General features: G+C 46.0%; 1 protein-coding gene across 5 annotated transcripts in view; it reads left to right on the top strand.

Moving 5' to 3' along the window:
* Katnip (katanin interacting protein) overlaps window positions 1-18,861 on the top strand; it is a 169,602-nt gene that overhangs the window by 914 nt on the left and 149,827 nt on the right. Inside the window, exon 1 of one of the 5 annotated variants that reach the window (XM_085841339.1) lies at window positions 3,253-4,822. The exons of 3 other annotated variants lie outside the window; for them this stretch is intronic. The gene's annotated coding sequence lies outside the window, so the exon portion shown is untranslated. Of the gene's footprint in view, window positions 1-3,252; window positions 4,823-18,861 lie in introns of those variants that run through there. One more of the 5 variants, XM_085841338.1, reaches the window with a different exon arrangement.

Below are 18,861 nucleotides of genomic sequence, written 5' to 3'. Positions count from 1 at the left end.
TGGAAGGGTCTGTGCTGCTTCACAGTTCCTTACTGCCCCTTCCTTCTGCATTGCTGTGAAAGCCAGTGGATGTAGCATGGAAAGACATGTTACCATTGAATGTGTTACATAGGCTTAAAGAGTGCCTTTGTCTTCGAGGCACTATAAAAAATGCATTTTATCAGTTTGCCCTGTGCTGCTGTCGAACAGTAGTTCTTAAAATCTAGGAGTCCTTGGACTCCTTTAAGCCTTTCCTTTACAAGACCTTTAAGCAATATAAGTGTGTATTATATCTGTGATGCTGCCACATAAATGCAAAATTTCAAAACATTTATTCACTTAGAACTAACCTCAGGCCAAGAGTGGTGGTGCATGCCTCTTCCCCCAGCCCTCAGGACATCTCTGTGAGGATGGCCTCTTCTACAAAGTGAGTGCCAGGTCAGCCAAAGCTAAGCTACTCGGGGAGGCCCTGTCTCTAAACAAACGAGAAACAAGAAACAGGAAACTCTTACTCCTGAACTTAGATCTTCTAAGTGAAGATAGCTGTGTGTACCCCTCCTCCAAATAGAAAAAAAAAAAAAAAGTAATAGCTTTCTATTTCCTCTCTCCCTTTCTTTCCCTTCTTGATTTTGTGATTTTTGTGATTTTTGTTTTGGGACAGGGTCTAATGTAACTCAGTCTAGTTTCAAACTTGCTGTGTAGACAAGGATGAATCTGAGTTCCCAATCCTCGTGCCTTAGCCTCCAGGGTGCTGGGATTACATGCAAATGCTGTCATGCCATTTAACTGGCTTTCTCCTTTTCTTTCCTTTTACCTTTTGTTTTTTGCCTTCCCTTTGGTTTCCCAAGACAGGGTTTCTCTGTGTAGCCCTGGCTGTCCTGGAACTCACTCTGTAGACCAGGCTAGCCTCAAACTCAGAAATCCTCCTGCCTCTGCCTCCCAAGTGCTGGGATTAAAGGTGTGCGCCACCACTGCCCAGCTTTCCTTTTACTGTTTTAGGGCTAGAGATTAAATTGGAGATCTCACTTGTTCTAGGCAACTGCCCCAGGCTGAACTGTATACCAAGTGGCTGTCCCACCCCTTTTAAGACAAAGTCTCAGAAAATTGCTTGGACTAGCTTTGAACTTTTGAACCTCTTGCTTCAGTCTCCTGATTACAATTATTGGCATGATAACTATACATGGCTTATTTTACATTTTCTCCAATCTCCATGTCTAGCTTAATAGGAAATATGTAAGCCAGATGCACGTGGGACTGCATGCCTGTTATCCCAGCATGTGGAGGCTGAGGCTTCCAGGCCAATTTGACCTATATAGTGAGATCTTGTCTCAAAGAGCCAACAGGAGGAAGCTGACCTCCTGTGCTCTAGGATCCTAACTTCTACAAGAACTATGCTATTTTTGGCTAATGAATTTGAACAGATAGTCCCATACGTAAGTGGATGGGGAAATGAATAGTATTACCTCTTCAGATAGCTGTAGACACTTTGGCAGCACATCAAAACTTAGCAAGTGACAGTTTCTAGAAGGTTAATCATAATGAGGTTAGTGAACTTGGGACTCGTATAATAAATTCCATTTGTCTGTCATGCCCTTTGATCTATGGGCTATTTTCCCCATATTCAATTTTATAGCTTTGGCTATTGGTCATTTGGAAAAAGCTGGCTCAATAACATTCAAATCCTCTAAATGATGACATTAGAAATTATCCGGTATCAAAGAAAGAAAGGGAGAACAAGAAAAAAATTACTTAGGAGTTTCACACCTGTAATCCTGGCACTTGGGAGCCAGAGACAGGAAAAGCCCAAGTTTGAGGCCATCCTGGGTTACAGTGTAAGTAAAAAAAAATTTTATCTCAAAAAACCCAGAATAATGAGTCATATTATTACTGTCACCATCTTCTCTGTTTTGTAAGAAAGAGATTAAACCCCTGGAAACCTCTAAAGCACTGGAAGCTCCTTGCTACTTACCTTCCCTTGAAAACTGGTTTTATCATTGGCAACAAATCGTCGTTTCCCTGGTGACAGGCTCATTCCATTTGTGTCTGAGAAAATATCTGCCAAATCCTCAAATCAAAAGAGTCAATTTGTGTCTTGTTTATAAAAGTCAAAATGATAGTCTCTCCAAGATACTATTAGTTCATCTGGTGACTTCCATCATTGCCTGGCGCTTCTGGGACGAACTGTTGTTCTTGACTTGTAACAGAATTTCTTGATGCATACTTCCATTTTTTTCACATGAAATATTAAAATGATACATTTGGGCCGAGAGTTTAGAAAATAATTATTTGCTGTTTTTGAGACAGAGCCTCTTTATGTAACTCTGGCTGTCCTGGAAGCTCACTATGTAGACCAACCTGGCCTTGAACTTGCAGAGATATACTTGCTTGTGCCTCTTAAATGCTGGGATAAAAGTGTGTACAGCGTCACCTGGCTAATCGGTGAAGGTTATCCTGCATTTGTTTGCTTGTGTCACAAAGTACGTATCAGTAAGGAAACAGCCATTTTATAATGTTTGAAACTGTGGCTTGGATTCCCGCTAAAGGCATCTTTGCTTGTTTTTGTTTTGCCCTGTCAGTCAGAATGTAGCCCAGAAGTTGCAGTGTTGTGGTGAAATCACTTTGCATTCATAAGCCCCTCCACTGCCCAGGATCTGTGGACACACATTGAGATGTTACAGGATGTTTTGAGAAGTGACTCCCTCGGCACCTCTGCACTCCTAGAGCATGATTATAGCCACAGAGGAATCTGCATTTTAAGCTAGGATGCACGAGGAGTGCTTTACTCTAGGAAGGTATTTGCCCTAAGATTAGACTTAACCTTAAGACATCCTCTTTTCCAATCTAATTTTTATTTTGTTTAAATGTGTAAGGGCCTGTGTGTCCTGGCGTGCTCATAGGACCACCATGAAGGTCAGGGATCCAAGACGCTCACTATGTAGCTAGCCATGGCTGGCCCGAAGTTCACTATGTAGACCAAGTTAGCTTCAACTTGCCTGCCTCTGCCTCCCTAGTGCTATTGTACCTGGAATTTTTGTTTTTTTTGTTTTGTTTTGTTTTGTTTTGTTTTGTTTTGTTTTGTTTTGTTTTTTCGAGACAGGGTTTCTCTATATTGCCCTGGCTGTCCTAAAACTCACTCTGTAGACCAGGTTGGCCTCGAACTCAAAAATTCGCCTGCCTCTGCCTCCCAAGTGCTGGGATTAAAGGCGTGCACCGCCGCCCGGCTGTACCTGGAATTTTTACACCTAATCATTATAGACCTGTGTCGGATCTGTTGTTGAAGAGCAGCATGTTGTAAGTGAACTGTGATTCTAGCCAACTAGGTAAGCTAGTGGCCTGATTAGAAAACCATTTGCTTCCTGAACACATAGTTTAAATGTCTAACAAGTCTCCCCAAGCCGGGCTGTGCTTTATTCTGCAGTTTGCTCTGCCTGCTTTTATCTGGCCTGTGGGTTTGGTTAAGGCTGTCCTGTTTTGTTAGTTTGGGTGATGCTCCTAGATTTGGTCTAAGTAGCTCTCGACTGCCATCTCAACTGTTCCATCCCTGAGTCTGTTTTTCTGTCAATGAGATACATATGATGGTGAAATATTTCTAGACCAGGTGTGGGGATGCACACTATAATCTCAGTGAAATTGTGAGTTCAGGCCTAGGCTAATAGTGCCCCACCACCCATTCCCATCCCCCACCTCTGTCTCAAACAAGGAAAACAAAGTATTCTTAGTGGTAGCTGATGGGATTGGTGCCTGCAGATGGACAGACGACTTGCACACTGTTGCTAAAGAACGGGCATTCTCTCTTCCACTTTACCTTCCCCTTCTCTTTCTCCCTCTCTCCCTAAGATTAGGTCTCCTGTAGTCTATTCTGACCTGGAACTAGATTTGTAAGGGAAGATGACCTTGAACCCCTGATCCACCAGCAGTCTCCAACACAGGATAATCTTTGTAACTAGTGTACTCTTTGTTCAGAAGAAATTTGTTTCCTGTTTTTGTTTTGTTTGTTTTTAATGCTCATGAAGGTAAATGGCCTTGCAAGCATCCTCTGCCTATGAAAATGTTCATCTTTGTATTAAAGTCAAAATTTCTCCAGTGAGATGGTTAAGAAAAAAACAATTGTTCTCGGTCTTTGGGGAACATGATAATTAGAGAACAGCTAACCCCATCAGTGCCATTAGGAAGGATTTTAAAGTTGGTTCATTTGTCTTTGCTGCCCTGGAAGCAAATATTCAACATTTCCCCTGTTGATACCAATCGTTTGCTTAGCAAACTTTCTTAGAGATTAATAATGTCAAGTTGAAATTTTGCCTACCTTGTCTAGATGATCCCAAAAATCAGAGCAGGCAGTGATGAGCCAGGAGGCTTTCCTGTGAGTGCACTGCCAGTCACCAGGGCAGGAGTTCACGTCTTGTGTGGGTGCCCGGTTCCTAGGGATGTTTCTGTTTTTCTTGTTACTTAAAGCAAGCATGAGATCACCAGAAGATTGGTCTTCAGCTGGCAAAATAAATATGTGCCTTCTGTGCCACGTGTCTGCTCTCTTCTTTGCTTCCTCCTTTCTTCAGGTGCCTTTTCTCTTATATCCCTGGATTTACTCTACCCTATCACTTTAGCTTCTAGGAACTTGGCAGATGTGTTCTGCTTGTTTTTATGGCATTTATGGTAGTGATTCAACATCAGTGTTTGTGCAGCAGGATCTAGAGATGGCAAAATGAGTAAGACTGAATTCCATTGAGGGGTATGTGGGGATTCATTTACAACTCTCTCTCTCTGGATAGTGTCTCATGGCATAAGGCTGGCTTTGAACTTACTGCACAGTGAGGATGACTTTGAACTCCTGATTCTCCAGGTTGAGGTACATATCATCTTTCTTAGCTTTGTTGCCATTTTCAGATTTCCCCCACCCCAATCAACCCCGGGGGCTCAGTACCAGCATGTGCTAGGCACTGGGTTTCCTCCCTAATACCACAAAAAGGGAAATGAAAACCAAACAAAACAGATAGAATCTTTTCTGTAAAGGTGATTTTTTTTTAAAAGGACGTTGCTTTAAAAAAAAATGTATGTGTGTGTGTGTGTGTGTGTGTGTAAGAGAGAGAGAGAGAGAGAGAGAGAGAGAGAGAGAGAGACTGAGAGAGACAGAGAGACATAGCACTCCTGGAGTCAGGACAACTGGGCAGGGGGGAGGTGTCTCTCTTACCATGAAAAATAAAAAGTCAGGTCATCAGGCTTGACAGTGAGTGCTTTACCCACTGAGCCACCTCACTGGACTAATGCTCAGTCTTAAATGGAGATGTAAGGGTGAAGAAATGTCTCAAAGGCTGAAAGCACTTGTTGCTCTTCCAGAGAGTTTGGTTCCCAGCACCTGTGTTGGGTAGAGTCACCTCCCATTACTCCAGTTCCAGGGATCTGGCACTATTTTCGGGCCTCTGCTAGCACCTGAAGATACATGGTGTGCACAGACATATGTGTAAATAAAAAATAAAAAGGAGAGGCAGCAAATCAGCTGGTAAGCGTTGCCTTGTAAGTGTAATCAGCTGGTAAGCGTTGCCTTGTAAGTGTAAGAGTCTAGGTTTAACCCCCCAATCCACATAAAATGCTGGTGGCATAGATCCATCCCTAGGGCTTGCTGCCCAGCCAACCTAGCATTCTCAGTGAGCCCCACCAGGGAGAGAGCCTATCTGGAAAGAAAGATCCTGTCTGAGCTGGTGAGATGGCTCAGCAAAAGACAACTGCTGCCAAGCATGGCAACCTGAGTTTGATCTTTAGGACCCACATGGTAGAAGAGAACTTACTGTAGTAAGTTGTTCTTTGCTTTCCATGTGTAAACACACAAACGTATATACACAAAATAAATAGAAATGTAGTTTAAAAGAAAGATGGATAGCCTCTGCCGAAAGACTCGAGATTGACCTCCGGCCTGCAGATGCAGGTGCACACACATGCACCCACACAGGCAAACAGGCACATACAAGAAGTAGCAGATGGATTCTGCATCTCCAAGGCTTCAGAGTAACACTGGAATCAGTCATCCCACAGACGTGTTTATTTGGCTTGTAATTTTTTATATTCTTGCAGTATTTGTCAGCATTGAAAAATGGGGAAATTTCTCAACAACTTACTGGGGTGCTTTGAATATCAAGAAGCTGATGATACTGGACTGGGATTCTGCATGAGAATTACCTGAGAGTTGTCCTTTCCAGTGCCACCTAGTGACCTCATGTCTCTCACTTGCTTGAGACCCCAGTATCTGTAGTCACAATCCTGCTACCCTATGGCTGTGAACACCTATGAAGATCCCTTTGGAGTGTTGCATTTATATTATGCTATAAATAGTACCTGAAAAAAGATAAGATAGTTTCTGCCCTGATGAACTCACAGGCTGTGAGAAAGCTAGACAAATGAATGATGTCAATTCACCATAGGAGTCTAGGAGAGAGCAAAGACCATCTCTCTTCCCAAAGCATTTTGCCCCACTGCTTGCTTTTGTAAATAAAGTTTTATTGGAACACAACTCTGCCCAGTCCTATCCATATCATGAATGGCTGCTCTCTCATGATGCAACGGCAGGGTTGACTGGTTTTAGCAGAGAATATATTGTCTCTGGAGCCAAAATAACTTACTGTTGGCCCTGTCCAGAGCCAGTTTGCCAGCTGCTGCCATAGAGGATCCAATCTGATTTAATTCCTAGATGGCTCAATATGTCACTGTGATTGTGCTCATCTTCTGTTAAACCTAGAAGGCTGTAGAACAGTGAGTGGCTTTAGCAAACTGTGCTGTAGAATGTCACCAGCTTCTCCACCACGAAGAAGCGCTCCTGGGGAAGCTCCCCTGTGGAGCTAACTTTCTATGCTCAGTTTAACTGGCTTTGCACTCACAGGGGGCGACCCTCTGCCTCTGTTCCCAAGTAGGAGAGAGTTGTTGAGAAGGAACAAGGAGCTAATTCTAAGTACTTTAAAACTGAGGAGCTAATGACTGCCAGGTAAGCAGAGCGGCATACACTGTCTCAGAACACAGGAGGCTGAGGCAGGAGTCTTGAGTTTCTGATCAGCCTGGGCTACATAGCCATATTCATCTCAAAAAGCAAAACAAAAGAAGTATGAACTCCCAGTGTCTTGTGGGGATTTGAAAAGCCTGGCCCATGTAGCCACAAGTGACCTATGGATGTGTCACCTTATTTGGAAAATTTCTTCAGCCCCCAACTACGTTGAGACATCCACTCCTGCCCAGAGGTTTTATACTAGGCTGTATTGGGCTCATAGCTATATTTTCTCATTCAAAATTGATTCCACATGAATTCCTGGATGTTCCATTCTCATAATGAGGGGCTTTGGGTACACTGAGGCTGCCTTGTTACTCAGGCTCAGTCCTCTAGTGATGAACAGTAGTATTTTAGGGTTTTGTTGAGTGAAGAGGCACCATGACCATAGATGGCAATGACAACTCTTATAAAGGAAAACACTTCATTGGGGCTGGCTTAGAGTTTCAGAGGTACAGTCCATTATTGTTATGGCAGGAAGCATGGCAGCATGCAAGCAGATACGGTGTTGGAGAAAGAGCTGAAGAGTTCTACATCTTTATCCGAAGGCAGCAAGGAGAGACTGTTCTGCACCCAGCATAGCTGGAACACAGGAGACCTCTATGCCTGCCCCCACACTTCCTCCAACAAGACCACATCTGCTCTAACAATGACACACCTCCTAATAATGCCATTTCCTATGGCCAAGCATTCAAACAAGAGTATATGAGGGTTGTACCTACTTAAACTACATGTGCCTGCCCCGTTAACTTTGGATATGTGCTGATGGAGCGGCTGTAACAGAAACCTTGGCCATGCAGACCTCACAATGTGTGACCCCTGCCTGGAATCCTCTGAGCACTAAGACCTTCTGGCTGGTGGCAGCGGCCTTCAAGAGCCTTCAAGACCTTTCATGACACATAGAGGCCTTCCCTGTAGGCACCTGAGATTTCTCTTGAGCCACTCCAGGCATCTGTCCACTCTGGAGCAAGTCACATTCTTTCCCAGCTTTCTGTCTTGCCTGTGCTGCATTCCTAGCCAGCTACACCCTTTCAAGTCACTCCCACTGTGGTGATAGGCCCTGGCATGCAGAATTACCTCTTCCTGTTGAGGCTTCCCACCAGGCTGTAGCAAGACTGGCGTCATGCCTTATTCCCAGTGGAAGTGGAGACCCACTTTGGTGTTATATGCTGAGGCCTGGCAAACAGATGTTTTCTGGATTATCAATGTAACCTGGGAGAGAAGCTGGAAGAAACTTAATGGCTCTATTCCAGAGTTCCATTTTTGGGGTCTTGAATTGTCTTAGTGCTCAGAGGATTCTAGGTAGGGGTCACAAATTGTGAGGTTTGCATGGCCAAGGTTTCTGTTACAGCTGACCCATTAGAGCCTTGTGACTCCCAAGCCTGCTCTGCATACTCTGGAATCCTCATTTTTTTGTGAAGACCTGCTTGCTAGTTTCACAGAGCATGTGATTTCCTCTGTATATAAAACAGAACTGAGCATGCTACTGCTGAGCTTGGCATGGTGGTGCAGGTCTATAATCCCAGTGTAGAAGGTGGAAGCAGAAGGATTGGGAGTTCAAGGTCAGTCTAGGCTGCATGAGAACCTGTCTAAAAAAATAACAAAACAACACCAATAACAACAAACCCCAAGAATTACCCTCCCAAACACACAAAACCCACACTAACAATATCTCCCTATTTACAGTATTTATAAGAATTATATATGTGCAAAGACCAAGGCAAAAGTCTAGCATGTGAAGTACATTTTTGTTAGCTTCATCAGTAATGATTTTGCTCTCTTGATCTGACATGTGAGCCTTTGCTTTTCTGAAACTTTGCTGAAGGGGCCAATCCCCTAGACTTTGGACTTGATCACAGCTGCAGGGAGCTAACCAGGAAAGGTAGGAGTAGGAACAGGAGGGCCCCTGTGCCATCTGGCAGCTTCTGCTCTTGGCTCCTGAGAACTTTGCCAGGCAGGATGACAGGCCTTGCACACTACATCTTTCAGTTTTCACAAGAGAACAGAACTTTGGATTTTAAGATGTAATATCACCTAAGTTTTAACCATTGGCTGAAAAGATAGTATATTTAAAAACAAAAAATAAAAAACAAAAAGACATTGTGGTGACTAGACAAACATCCATGCCCAGATTCAGCTGCTGAGAGATTCTTGGATCTAGCCTGACCGTTGTTATTTATCTGCTGTGGAGGTTTGCTTACAGCCCAGGGAAGCTGAGGGTCTGATACTGGTGACTTCCAGGGATGGGGCAGTACGCAGGCTGTTTCAGCCTGGCCCCCTAACTCTTCAGATATCTCTATTTATGAACTCTGCCTCTGCATTTTTTGTTTTAAGCTTGCAAAAGCAAGCTATAAAAACCCATAAAAGAGGGTCAAGCCTCCCCTCCCTCTGTGGGTGCTCCACTTCTCCCACCATGCTTCTAACACAGAGGAAGTAGGATTGAGCGTGTGAATTGGACTGGGATATATGTACAAATTCTGACATTAAAAAAATAGCTAGCTCCTTCATCCTACAGCACCTGTACATTCCATCTCCATCCCACAGCACCTGTACACTCCATCTCCATCCCACAGCACCTGTACACTCCATCTCCATCCCACAGCACCTGGACACTCCATCTCCATCCCACAGCACCTGGACACTCCATCTCCATCCCACAGCACCTGGACACTCCATCTCCATCCCACAGCACCTGGACACTCCATCTCCATCCCACAGCACCTGTACACTCCATCTCCATCCCACAGCACCTGGACACTCCATCTCCATCCCACAGCACCTGTACACTCCATCTCCATCCCACAGCACCTATACACTCCATCTCCATCCCACAGCACCTGTACACTCCATCTCCATCCCACAGCACCTGGACACTCCATCTCCATCCCACAGCACCTGGACACTCCATCTCCATCCCACAGCACCTGGACACTCCATCTCCATCCCACAGCACCTATACACTCCATCTCCATCCCACAGCACCTGGACACTCCATCTCCATCCCACAGCACCTGGACACTCCATCTCCATCCCACAGCACCTATACACTCCATCTCCATCCCACAGCACCTGGACACTCCATCTCCATCCCACAGCACCTGGACACTCCATCTCCATCCCACAGCACCTGGACACTCCATCTCCATCCCACAGCACCTATACACTCCATCTCCATCCCACAGCACCTGTACACTCCATCTCCATCCCACAGCACCTGGACACTCCATCTCCATCCCACAGCACCTGGACACTCCATCTCCATCCCACAGCACCTGGACACTCCATCTCCATCCCACAGCACCTATACACTCCATCTCCATCCCACAGCACCTGTACACTCCATCTCCATCCCACAGCACCTGGACACTCCATCTCCATCCCACAGCACCTGTACACTCCATCTCCATCCCACAGCACCTGGACACTCCATCTCCATCCCACAGCACCTGTACACTCCATCTCCATCCCACAGCACCTGGACACTCCATCTCCATCCCACAGCACCTATACACTCCATCTCCATCCCACAGCACCTGTACACTCCATCTCCATCCCACAGCACCTGGACACTCCATCTCCATCCCACAGCACCTGGACACTCCATCTCCATCCCACAGCACCTGGACACTCCATCTCCATCCCACAGCACCTGGACACTCCATCTCCATCCCACAGCACCTGGACACTCCATCTCCATCCCACAGCACCTGGACACTCCATCTCCATCCCACAGCACCTGGACACTCCATCTCCATCCCACAGCACCTGGACACTCCATCTCCATCCCACAGCACCTGGACACTCCATCTCCATCCCACAGCACCTGTACACTCCATCTCCATCCCACAGCACCTGGACACTCCATCTCCATCCCACAGCACCTGTACACTCCATCTCCATCCCACAGCACCTATACACTCCATCTCCATCCCACAGCACCTGGACACTCCATCTCCATCCCACAGCACCTGGACACTCCATCTCCATCCCACAGCACCTGGACACTCCATCTCCATCCCACAGCACCTGGACACTCCATCTCCATCCCACAGCACCTATACACTCCATCTCCATCCCACAGCACCTGGACACTCCATCTCCATCCCACAGCACCTGGACACTCCATCTCCATCCCACAGCACCTGGACACTCCATCTCCATCCCACAGCACCTGGACACTCCATCTCCATCCCACAGCACCTGGACACTCCATCTCCATCCCACAGCACCTGGACACTCCATCTCCATCCCACAGCACCTGGACACTCCATCTCCATCCCACAGCACCTATACACTCCATCTCCATCCCACAGCACCTGGACACTCCATCTCCATCCCACAGCACCTGGACACTCCATCTCCATCCCACAGCACCTGGACACTCCATCTCCATCCCACAGCACCTGGACACTCCATCTCCATCCCACAGCACCTGGACACTCCATCTCCATCCCACAGCACCTGGACACTCCATCTCCATCCCACAGCACCTGTACACTCCATCTCCATCCCACAGCACCTGGACACTCCATCTCCATCCCACAGCACCTGTACACTCCATCTCCATCCCACAGCACCTATACACTCCATCTCCATCCCACAGCACCTGTACACTCCATCTCCATCCCACAGCACCTGGACACTCCATCTCCATCCCACAGCACCTGGACACTCCATCTCCATCCCACAGCACCTGGACACTCCATTTGTAGCAACTGAGAGGGATGCTGGGCATTTGGTGGATGCTCAGCAGAATCCGCTGTGGTGGGACACAACTGCAGCCTCAGATGTTTGGGGAGCTGAGGCAGGAAGATTTTGATTTCAAACCCAGTTGGGCTTCACAAGACTAAACAAAATCAAACAAAGGTCCTTGAAAAGATGTCTGGCAGGCAGGCACCTTTTCATCAGGATTCTTTAGGTGCTCATGCACTTTTCGAGGCAGTTGAGCAGACCATTTGGGGGTCACCTTGTCCTGTGTGGTGGCAAACCCAGAGATGAGAGGGGCCAGCTGGGTTATAAGAGGAGAGTGGATTCAGTAACATGTGTGACCCACGTAGAGATCAACCAGGATCCTTTTTAGCCAGGGAAGCCTGTTTTTACAGAAGCCATTGGTTACAGTATAGAAGTGTGGGTTTTTTTTTTCCTTATCTTATTAATTTCCCAGCGGTTTTCAGAGGAATATCAAACACATTCAATCATATTCCATTTCACCACACTAGAAAGTGTTGGGAGATGGGTAGGAGGATTTGGAAAATGTCAGGGCCAGAAAGCACTTCTCATAGAAGATGATCATGTCCCTCCCAGCATTATCCATTCCTTCCAGAAACGTCTGGGGATGCCTACAGGCTAGGCACTATTCCAAGCACAGGAATTGAGTTTTCATAAAGCCCCATGGCAACCTTGGTGAAAGAGACAGACCATGAACACATAAGTGAAGAGGAGCTGGGTGCATACCCTTTGTCCTACCAGTGAAAAGGCAGAGGCAGGTAGTTCTTTGTGAGTTCAAGGCCAGCCTGGTCTACTTAGCAAGTTCCAGGACTGCTAGGACTGCAGTCTCAAAAAATAGTGGGAGATTATGGTAGGATAGAAGACTCTGTTCCTTTGAGCTGAAAGCTAATTTGATAAAGGGGAGCTGAATAAGGCCTAGGGGATGAATGACCCAGAACTAGGGAATATAGAGGGTCAAAAAGGAGCCTGGGATGCAAGGAGCAAAGTAAAGATGAATGGGATGGCAGGAGTAAGAGCCTAGGGGAATTGGAGATGCCTCAGACCTGGAACATGTGGAGTCTGTTCAGCTAGAGCTTGGTTTGGGTGCCTGCTACACATGGAGCAGAAGGTAAGTTGGTATTTCAAAAATTGTCTAATGTGGATTTCTGTCTGATGCTGAGGCTGGAACCCAGCCAGGCCTCTGTCTATTGAACAAGGGCTCTACCTCTGAGCCTTGTTTTTAGATTTTATTATATTTGTGTGTTTGTGGTGTGTGTGTGTGTGTGCATACATATGGAAGTCAGAGGATAAGTTGCAGGAGTCATTCTCTTTCTACCATGTGTGTGCCCATGTGTGTCCATGTGTGTGTGTAGAGAATTAGTTGTGGGAGTCATTGCCTTTGTACTATGTGGGTTCCAGGATTAGAACTCAGGGTGGTGGCACATGCCTTTAATCCCAGCACTCAGGAGGCAGAAGCAGATGGATCTCTGTGAGTTTGAGGACAGCCTCATTTACAGTGTCAGTTCCAGGACAGCCAAAGCTACACATAGAGAAATGGAGAAACCCTGTCTCGGAAAACAAAACAAAACACTAAGGTCTTCAGGTTTGCCAGGAATTCCTTTCCTCCTGAGCCATCTTGCTGACCCTGAGAGTCTACTCAGCTGCCACTGGAAAGTCTGGGCAAGAATGCAGGGTGGAACTGGGTAAACACTTGGAAACTCAGCAATCAGAAGACTGAGGCATGAGGATTATGAGTTTGAGGCCAGCTTGGGCTATAGAATGAGATCCTATATAGCAAGTTCAGGATCTAGGAGAAGTCAGAGGCTAAGAGAGAGGCCTTGAAGAAGATTAGATAAGTTTGGAGTGTACATGAGAGCCAGAGTTCCTCAGAACAAGCAGGATCCCTGAATCCCTGGGCAGAGGGACATAAACCTCCCAGCATATAGGTTTATACACTCTATAGGTTTCTGTATATCCTTTCATGTCTGTGGATTTCAGTGAAACTGTGACCAGTCCCATTGACAGGTAGACCTTGCCACACAGCACTGGCAGTCGCAGCCACTATTCTGTCTTGGCCTGCTCTCAGTCATCTGGGTGTGAGGCTGCATGCCAGTGCAAAGAATTCTGTGCAGGCTATAAATAACCACTTCCAGCTGCCAGCTGCGATTTGGATTTGGAAAGGAGAGGAGGGTCTTAGCATGACTTGTTTATCTCAGGTAATTTGGCAGTAAGCTGGGCCCTGGGAATTCTAGTTACAAGAAAAATGTGAAGCAAGAGTGACAGGAATATGGTTTCAGGCTTTCAGTGTGGAGCGTAGCTGAAAGGCCCAGCTCTACCTGAGGGTACACGGGAGCAAGGGAGCCTTCACCTGCCTCCTGCTCTTGTCTAGTGGATTTCTGGTAGACCTTAAGTATCCTCAAAAGGGACTTATGGATTTAGAAGTAAAGAAATGTTGCCCCTTGGTATCTCTGGAAAAACCAAAACTGACAAAACAAGCCAGGTGTGGTAGTATGCACCTGTAATCTCAGTGCTGGGGAAACTGAGGCAAGAAGATTACCCAGAGTTCAAGGTCAGACTGGGTTACAGAGTCTTTAACAACAAAGCAAAAGCACATACACAGAATGATAGCAGGAAAAGGCCCACATACCTACATAGAAACCAGGCTTTGGAGCTAAGCACCTCTCAGGCTGGTCAGCTGCTCTTCACTCTGTTCCAGTCCTGCCATGCTGCTGTTTTATCTACTTGACTCTGACCTGTGTGTTTACAGTGCAGTAGGGGGAAGCCAGAATTAGGGTTCAGAGGCACTCAGGAAGTTGAAGTGGGCAGAGGGGTGTTGGCCTTGAGTAGAGTTGGCACTGGATCTTGAGACTAAGCTGGCACACTTGTCAGATTCCCCTGCTGGCTCTGGGACCCCAGGCAAGTCATTTGATTTCTTTGACCTGGAGCTTTGTGGTTGAAAGTAAAGAATTCCAAAAGCCATCATGCTTGCAGAGTCAGTGCTAGGGAAAGCGTCTCCAGCCACCGTGGGACAGGTCTTGACTGGCCTTTAACCTTTCCCCATTCCCCCTCCTTATCTTCTCTAGCCATTCAGTAACCTTTGCCCTCAAGTTAGTGCCACCATAGACTTAGCTAAGAAACAGTTGTTGGTGCATTTGTCACTACTGCATTCCAGAGTGGTCTCTTGCCAGATGTGTCCTTCTACAAATGCTGTGATGTTCTTCCAGGCAGGAGGTTTAGGGAGCTGCTCCATGTCCTCAACAGTCTCCCTCGAAGCCCTCTTAGGTCTCCTATGGGAAAGCCGTTAGTACTTCTCATGTGTTATGTTTTCCTAAGTCTTTATTTTATTTCTATTTTTATGTACATATATGCACATGCACATGTGTGTGGTGTGCATGTGTGTATATGCATTTGTGTGGGAACAGTGTGTGTGTGTGTGTTTTTTTTTTTTTGTGTGTGTGGTTGCCTGTGTATGTGGAGTACCAAAGTTGATGCTGGGAATCATCCTGGCTCTTCTACCTTATTCAGTGAGGCAATTCTCTCATTTAAGCCCAGGGCTTGCTAATGTAGCTGGTCTCACTAGCCAGCTTGCTCTGGGGATTCCCCATCCCTGCTTTCTGAGGCTGGATTTACAAGAGGCCCACCATACTCAACAGGCACTTATGCAGGTTCTGGAGACCAAACTCCATTTAACAACTGAGCCACCTCCCCAGCTCACCCTCTCTTTCTTTTCTTCCCTCCCTCCTCTTCCCTCCTTCCTTCTCTCCCTCCCTCCCATTTCAGCAAAGGCTCTTTCTCTCCTTTTAAGATTTATTTACTTTTATAAGTGTTTACCTGCATGTACATCTGTGTACCACATGTATGCAGTGCCCATGGAAGCCAGAAGAGGGCATCAGTTCCCTAGCCCTGATTGTTGTAGACAGGTAGGTAGGTTTGGGACCTGAATCCAGGTTCTCTCAGAGCAGCCAGTGCTTTAACGTGCTGAGCCTCTCCAGCCTGTATTGTTTATTAGATGTAACCATTCTCATAAGAGTAAGAGTAGATCATCTGGAACTTGCAGCTGTTGTCTGTTTTTTTTTTTTTTTTCTTTTTTGCTTAATTTTAATGTTTTCTAGTCACTTTGTATTTTCACACTGGGCATTGAACTCAGGGCCTTACGCATGCCAGGCAAGCACTCTACCACTGAGCTCCAAACCTCTTTGAGCATTTGAGTGCTGCTTTTCATCTTGTGGCTTGGCATGCTTATCTAGTAGTTCCTCACTGATGCCGCTGCCCGAAGAGGCCAGAGGAGGGTGTCAGAGGCCTGCAACTTGCCTTCCAGGAAGTTGTGAGCTACCTAACATGGATGCTGAGACCCACACTCAAGTCCTCTGCAAGAACACCATGTGCTCTCAGCCACTGGCATCTCGCCTGCCCACTACCTGGCAAATTATGATACTGTGGCTCACACACACACAGGCACACACACATGCATGTGTACACACACACATTTCCTGCTTGTGGAAGTTGTGGACTTCTCAGCAAGTTTCTAGTAAAGATGTTGCCACCTCCAAGGAAAAATGGCCTTTGTGCTTCTAAGCCATTTTGTGTTCTATCCAGCAAGGTCTTTGTTAGACCCTTTTGATTTTTCTCAGGCCATTAGGTGAGAGGGATAATTTTAGTGTAAATTAAATTGCGTGAACACACACAAAAAGCAACACGAATGCTCATATGTAGACAACGGAAGATAAGTTGGTGTCATTGGTCACAACGTGGAAGCACCATCACTTTCCTAGGGACAAACAAGTCCTTTGTTCTAGTTCTTTGTAATGGAATCTGTGGTCCAGGCTCTGTGCTGTGGGATTTGCACGAGTCACCTTTCTTCTCCAAAGCCCTGAAGGGAGAGTGGAATGCCAAGTCTGCCCCTCCATGGTTGGCATTTGTTCCAGATCTTCTCAGGAAGCCATCTGGCGGGAAGGGAGCGCCAGCTTCACCAGGGAGCCATTTGCTCCTAATCTCCTTATTAATTGCTCTGGGAGCCTGCGACAGATTAAATGCTGCATCACAGAGTGACACCTTCTCTCCTGTACCTCCCCAGAACTTTGCTGTACTGTCTTTGTGCTTAGATGAGGCTTAATGATCTAGCTGAGGGGCAGTGACACATAAGTGGTTATGACAGCCCACCTTTGGGGCAGCGCTACTCACCAACTTTGTGATATCAAGCAAGTATCCTAACCTCTTTGGGTCTCATGACCTTATCTGATAATGGATAATAGCAGCGTCAATTACCTAAGTAGCTGTGATGTGTCAGTGAGTTGATACATGTTCCCAGCTTGGAGCCTCATGCCTGCCATATACTAAGCCCTGACCACATGGTGATGGTGACAACAGTCAAGTGCCCACTGTTATGACAATGAGTAAGCCTTTCAGTCACTCCCCTGCAGTTTGCTTCTCCTTCCTGCACTTGTTTATTCCAATGAGAATAATAGCATTCCTTTAAAGCAAGAATTATTCTATCCCCAGCACCTGCTGCCTGCTTTTGTAAATAAAGATTTATTGGAATAGTTATGCTGTTTAATTGCCTATTACTGATGGCTACTTTTGCTCTACAGTGGCAAAGTATCAGTGGCAAAGACCTTATAGTCTGAAGCCCTTGTGTATCACACAGCCATTGATACTTACTATGGGGACTTGTATAGAAGATGTTTACTAATCCATGGTTAACAAAAGTGGTTGTGAGGCTTCAGGAAGAGCCCTGCAAAGCTGGCTGCAGCCAGGTGGCAGAGCTGTGACAGGCATCCAGGTACTGCTGACCTTCATGACTGTGAACCTCGGACTAGCCTATATCCCCACCTCTGTCCTCTGTCTAACTAGAGAAAAGTAGAGGGGGCAGCTGAATAGGAATAGATTAATGAGGAATACCATAAAGATATATTTTGCATGTGTATTATTATCATGTACTTTATATATACTTCCAGATGCACCAGATTTCACACACATGCATTAGTCTGCAGCAGTGGGTCTAAAAGGCTGTGTCCTGTTCATTGTGAGTGGCCTAAGCTCATTTTCAAGGGTAATGTTGACATGATTTTCCCCTTGCCTGATGACTTCAGATGAAGACATGACTCCCTTAAATGGTAGCAGTGAATATTATGTACATCTAGAGCAAAGTAAAACTGAAGTGTCAGATCCTAACCACTGACAATAAATCCCAAGTGCAGATAAAGCCCTTCTCAAGCCATAAACGGAGGAAACGTGTTCTATTTACAAAAGCTCAGCGGGTTCAAGTCTCTTTTCATTTCCCCAGGCACACATCTGTCCTCTAAAGTGAAGCACACATGTAACATTTACATCTGGCCTTATTTATTGCTCTGGAACTGATGTAGGCAAGTCACCTTGCAAAGTGCAGAGGAATACCCCTTTCATTTTGCAGGCAGTGGTTATTGATATTAATGTCACCTCTCTCTCTCTCTCTCTCTCTCTCTCTCTCTCTCTCTCTCTCTCTCTCTCTCTCTCTCTCTGTTGTTGTGAGAATAAATAAGCTACAGGTAGGAAGACCCCATGAGATGCCAGAGGCAGCAGGCAGGTGCAGTGGAATCTGAGTCCGTTTCTCCTGCTCTTGCCAAGAGGTGGTCATCATGGAGCTCCCTGCAGGAGAGAGGCTCCTGGGTGTGAAGACAACCAGCTTCCAGGGAGCTTCGATCTAAAAGCTCATAATTAGAGGGCATTATCTTCATTGGAAGATAAGCAAATTATTTTCCAATTTAATGAATAAAGACACTTCTAATTAACTCCAAAAGAGAGATGTGCCTTCAGGTTTTAACCAGTAGTTAAGGTTTTATTTTAATGGTGTATTGAAACTTTATTTTATTTGTGTATGCATGTGGTGTCGTGACGGGAACACAAAGCCTTATACATGCTAGACAGGCATTCAGCTACCATCAGGTCATTCCCAGCCCATAATGGAATTTTAGATGAACAGCAGATCCAGTGATGATTCGGACTAAATCACCTTTATTTCATTTTATTTATTTCTCACTATGTGGCTCTAGCTGGCTTCAAACCCACAGCAATCTGCCTACCTCTGCCTTCCAAGTGCTGAGATTAAAGGCATATGTCACTACATCCAGCTTTAACACAATCCAGGAGACAACCATGCCCCCAGAGAGCCTGGG

This window comes from Mus caroli, unplaced genomic scaffold (assembly GCF_978045245.1).
Source record: "Mus caroli unplaced genomic scaffold, Mus_caroli_1 scaffold_8, whole genome shotgun sequence".
Classification (NCBI taxonomy): Eukaryota; Metazoa; Chordata; class Mammalia; order Rodentia; family Muridae; genus Mus; species Mus caroli.
The sequence above is the reverse complement of the archived record's forward strand: the minus strand, read 5'-3'. Positions and strand labels throughout refer to the sequence as shown.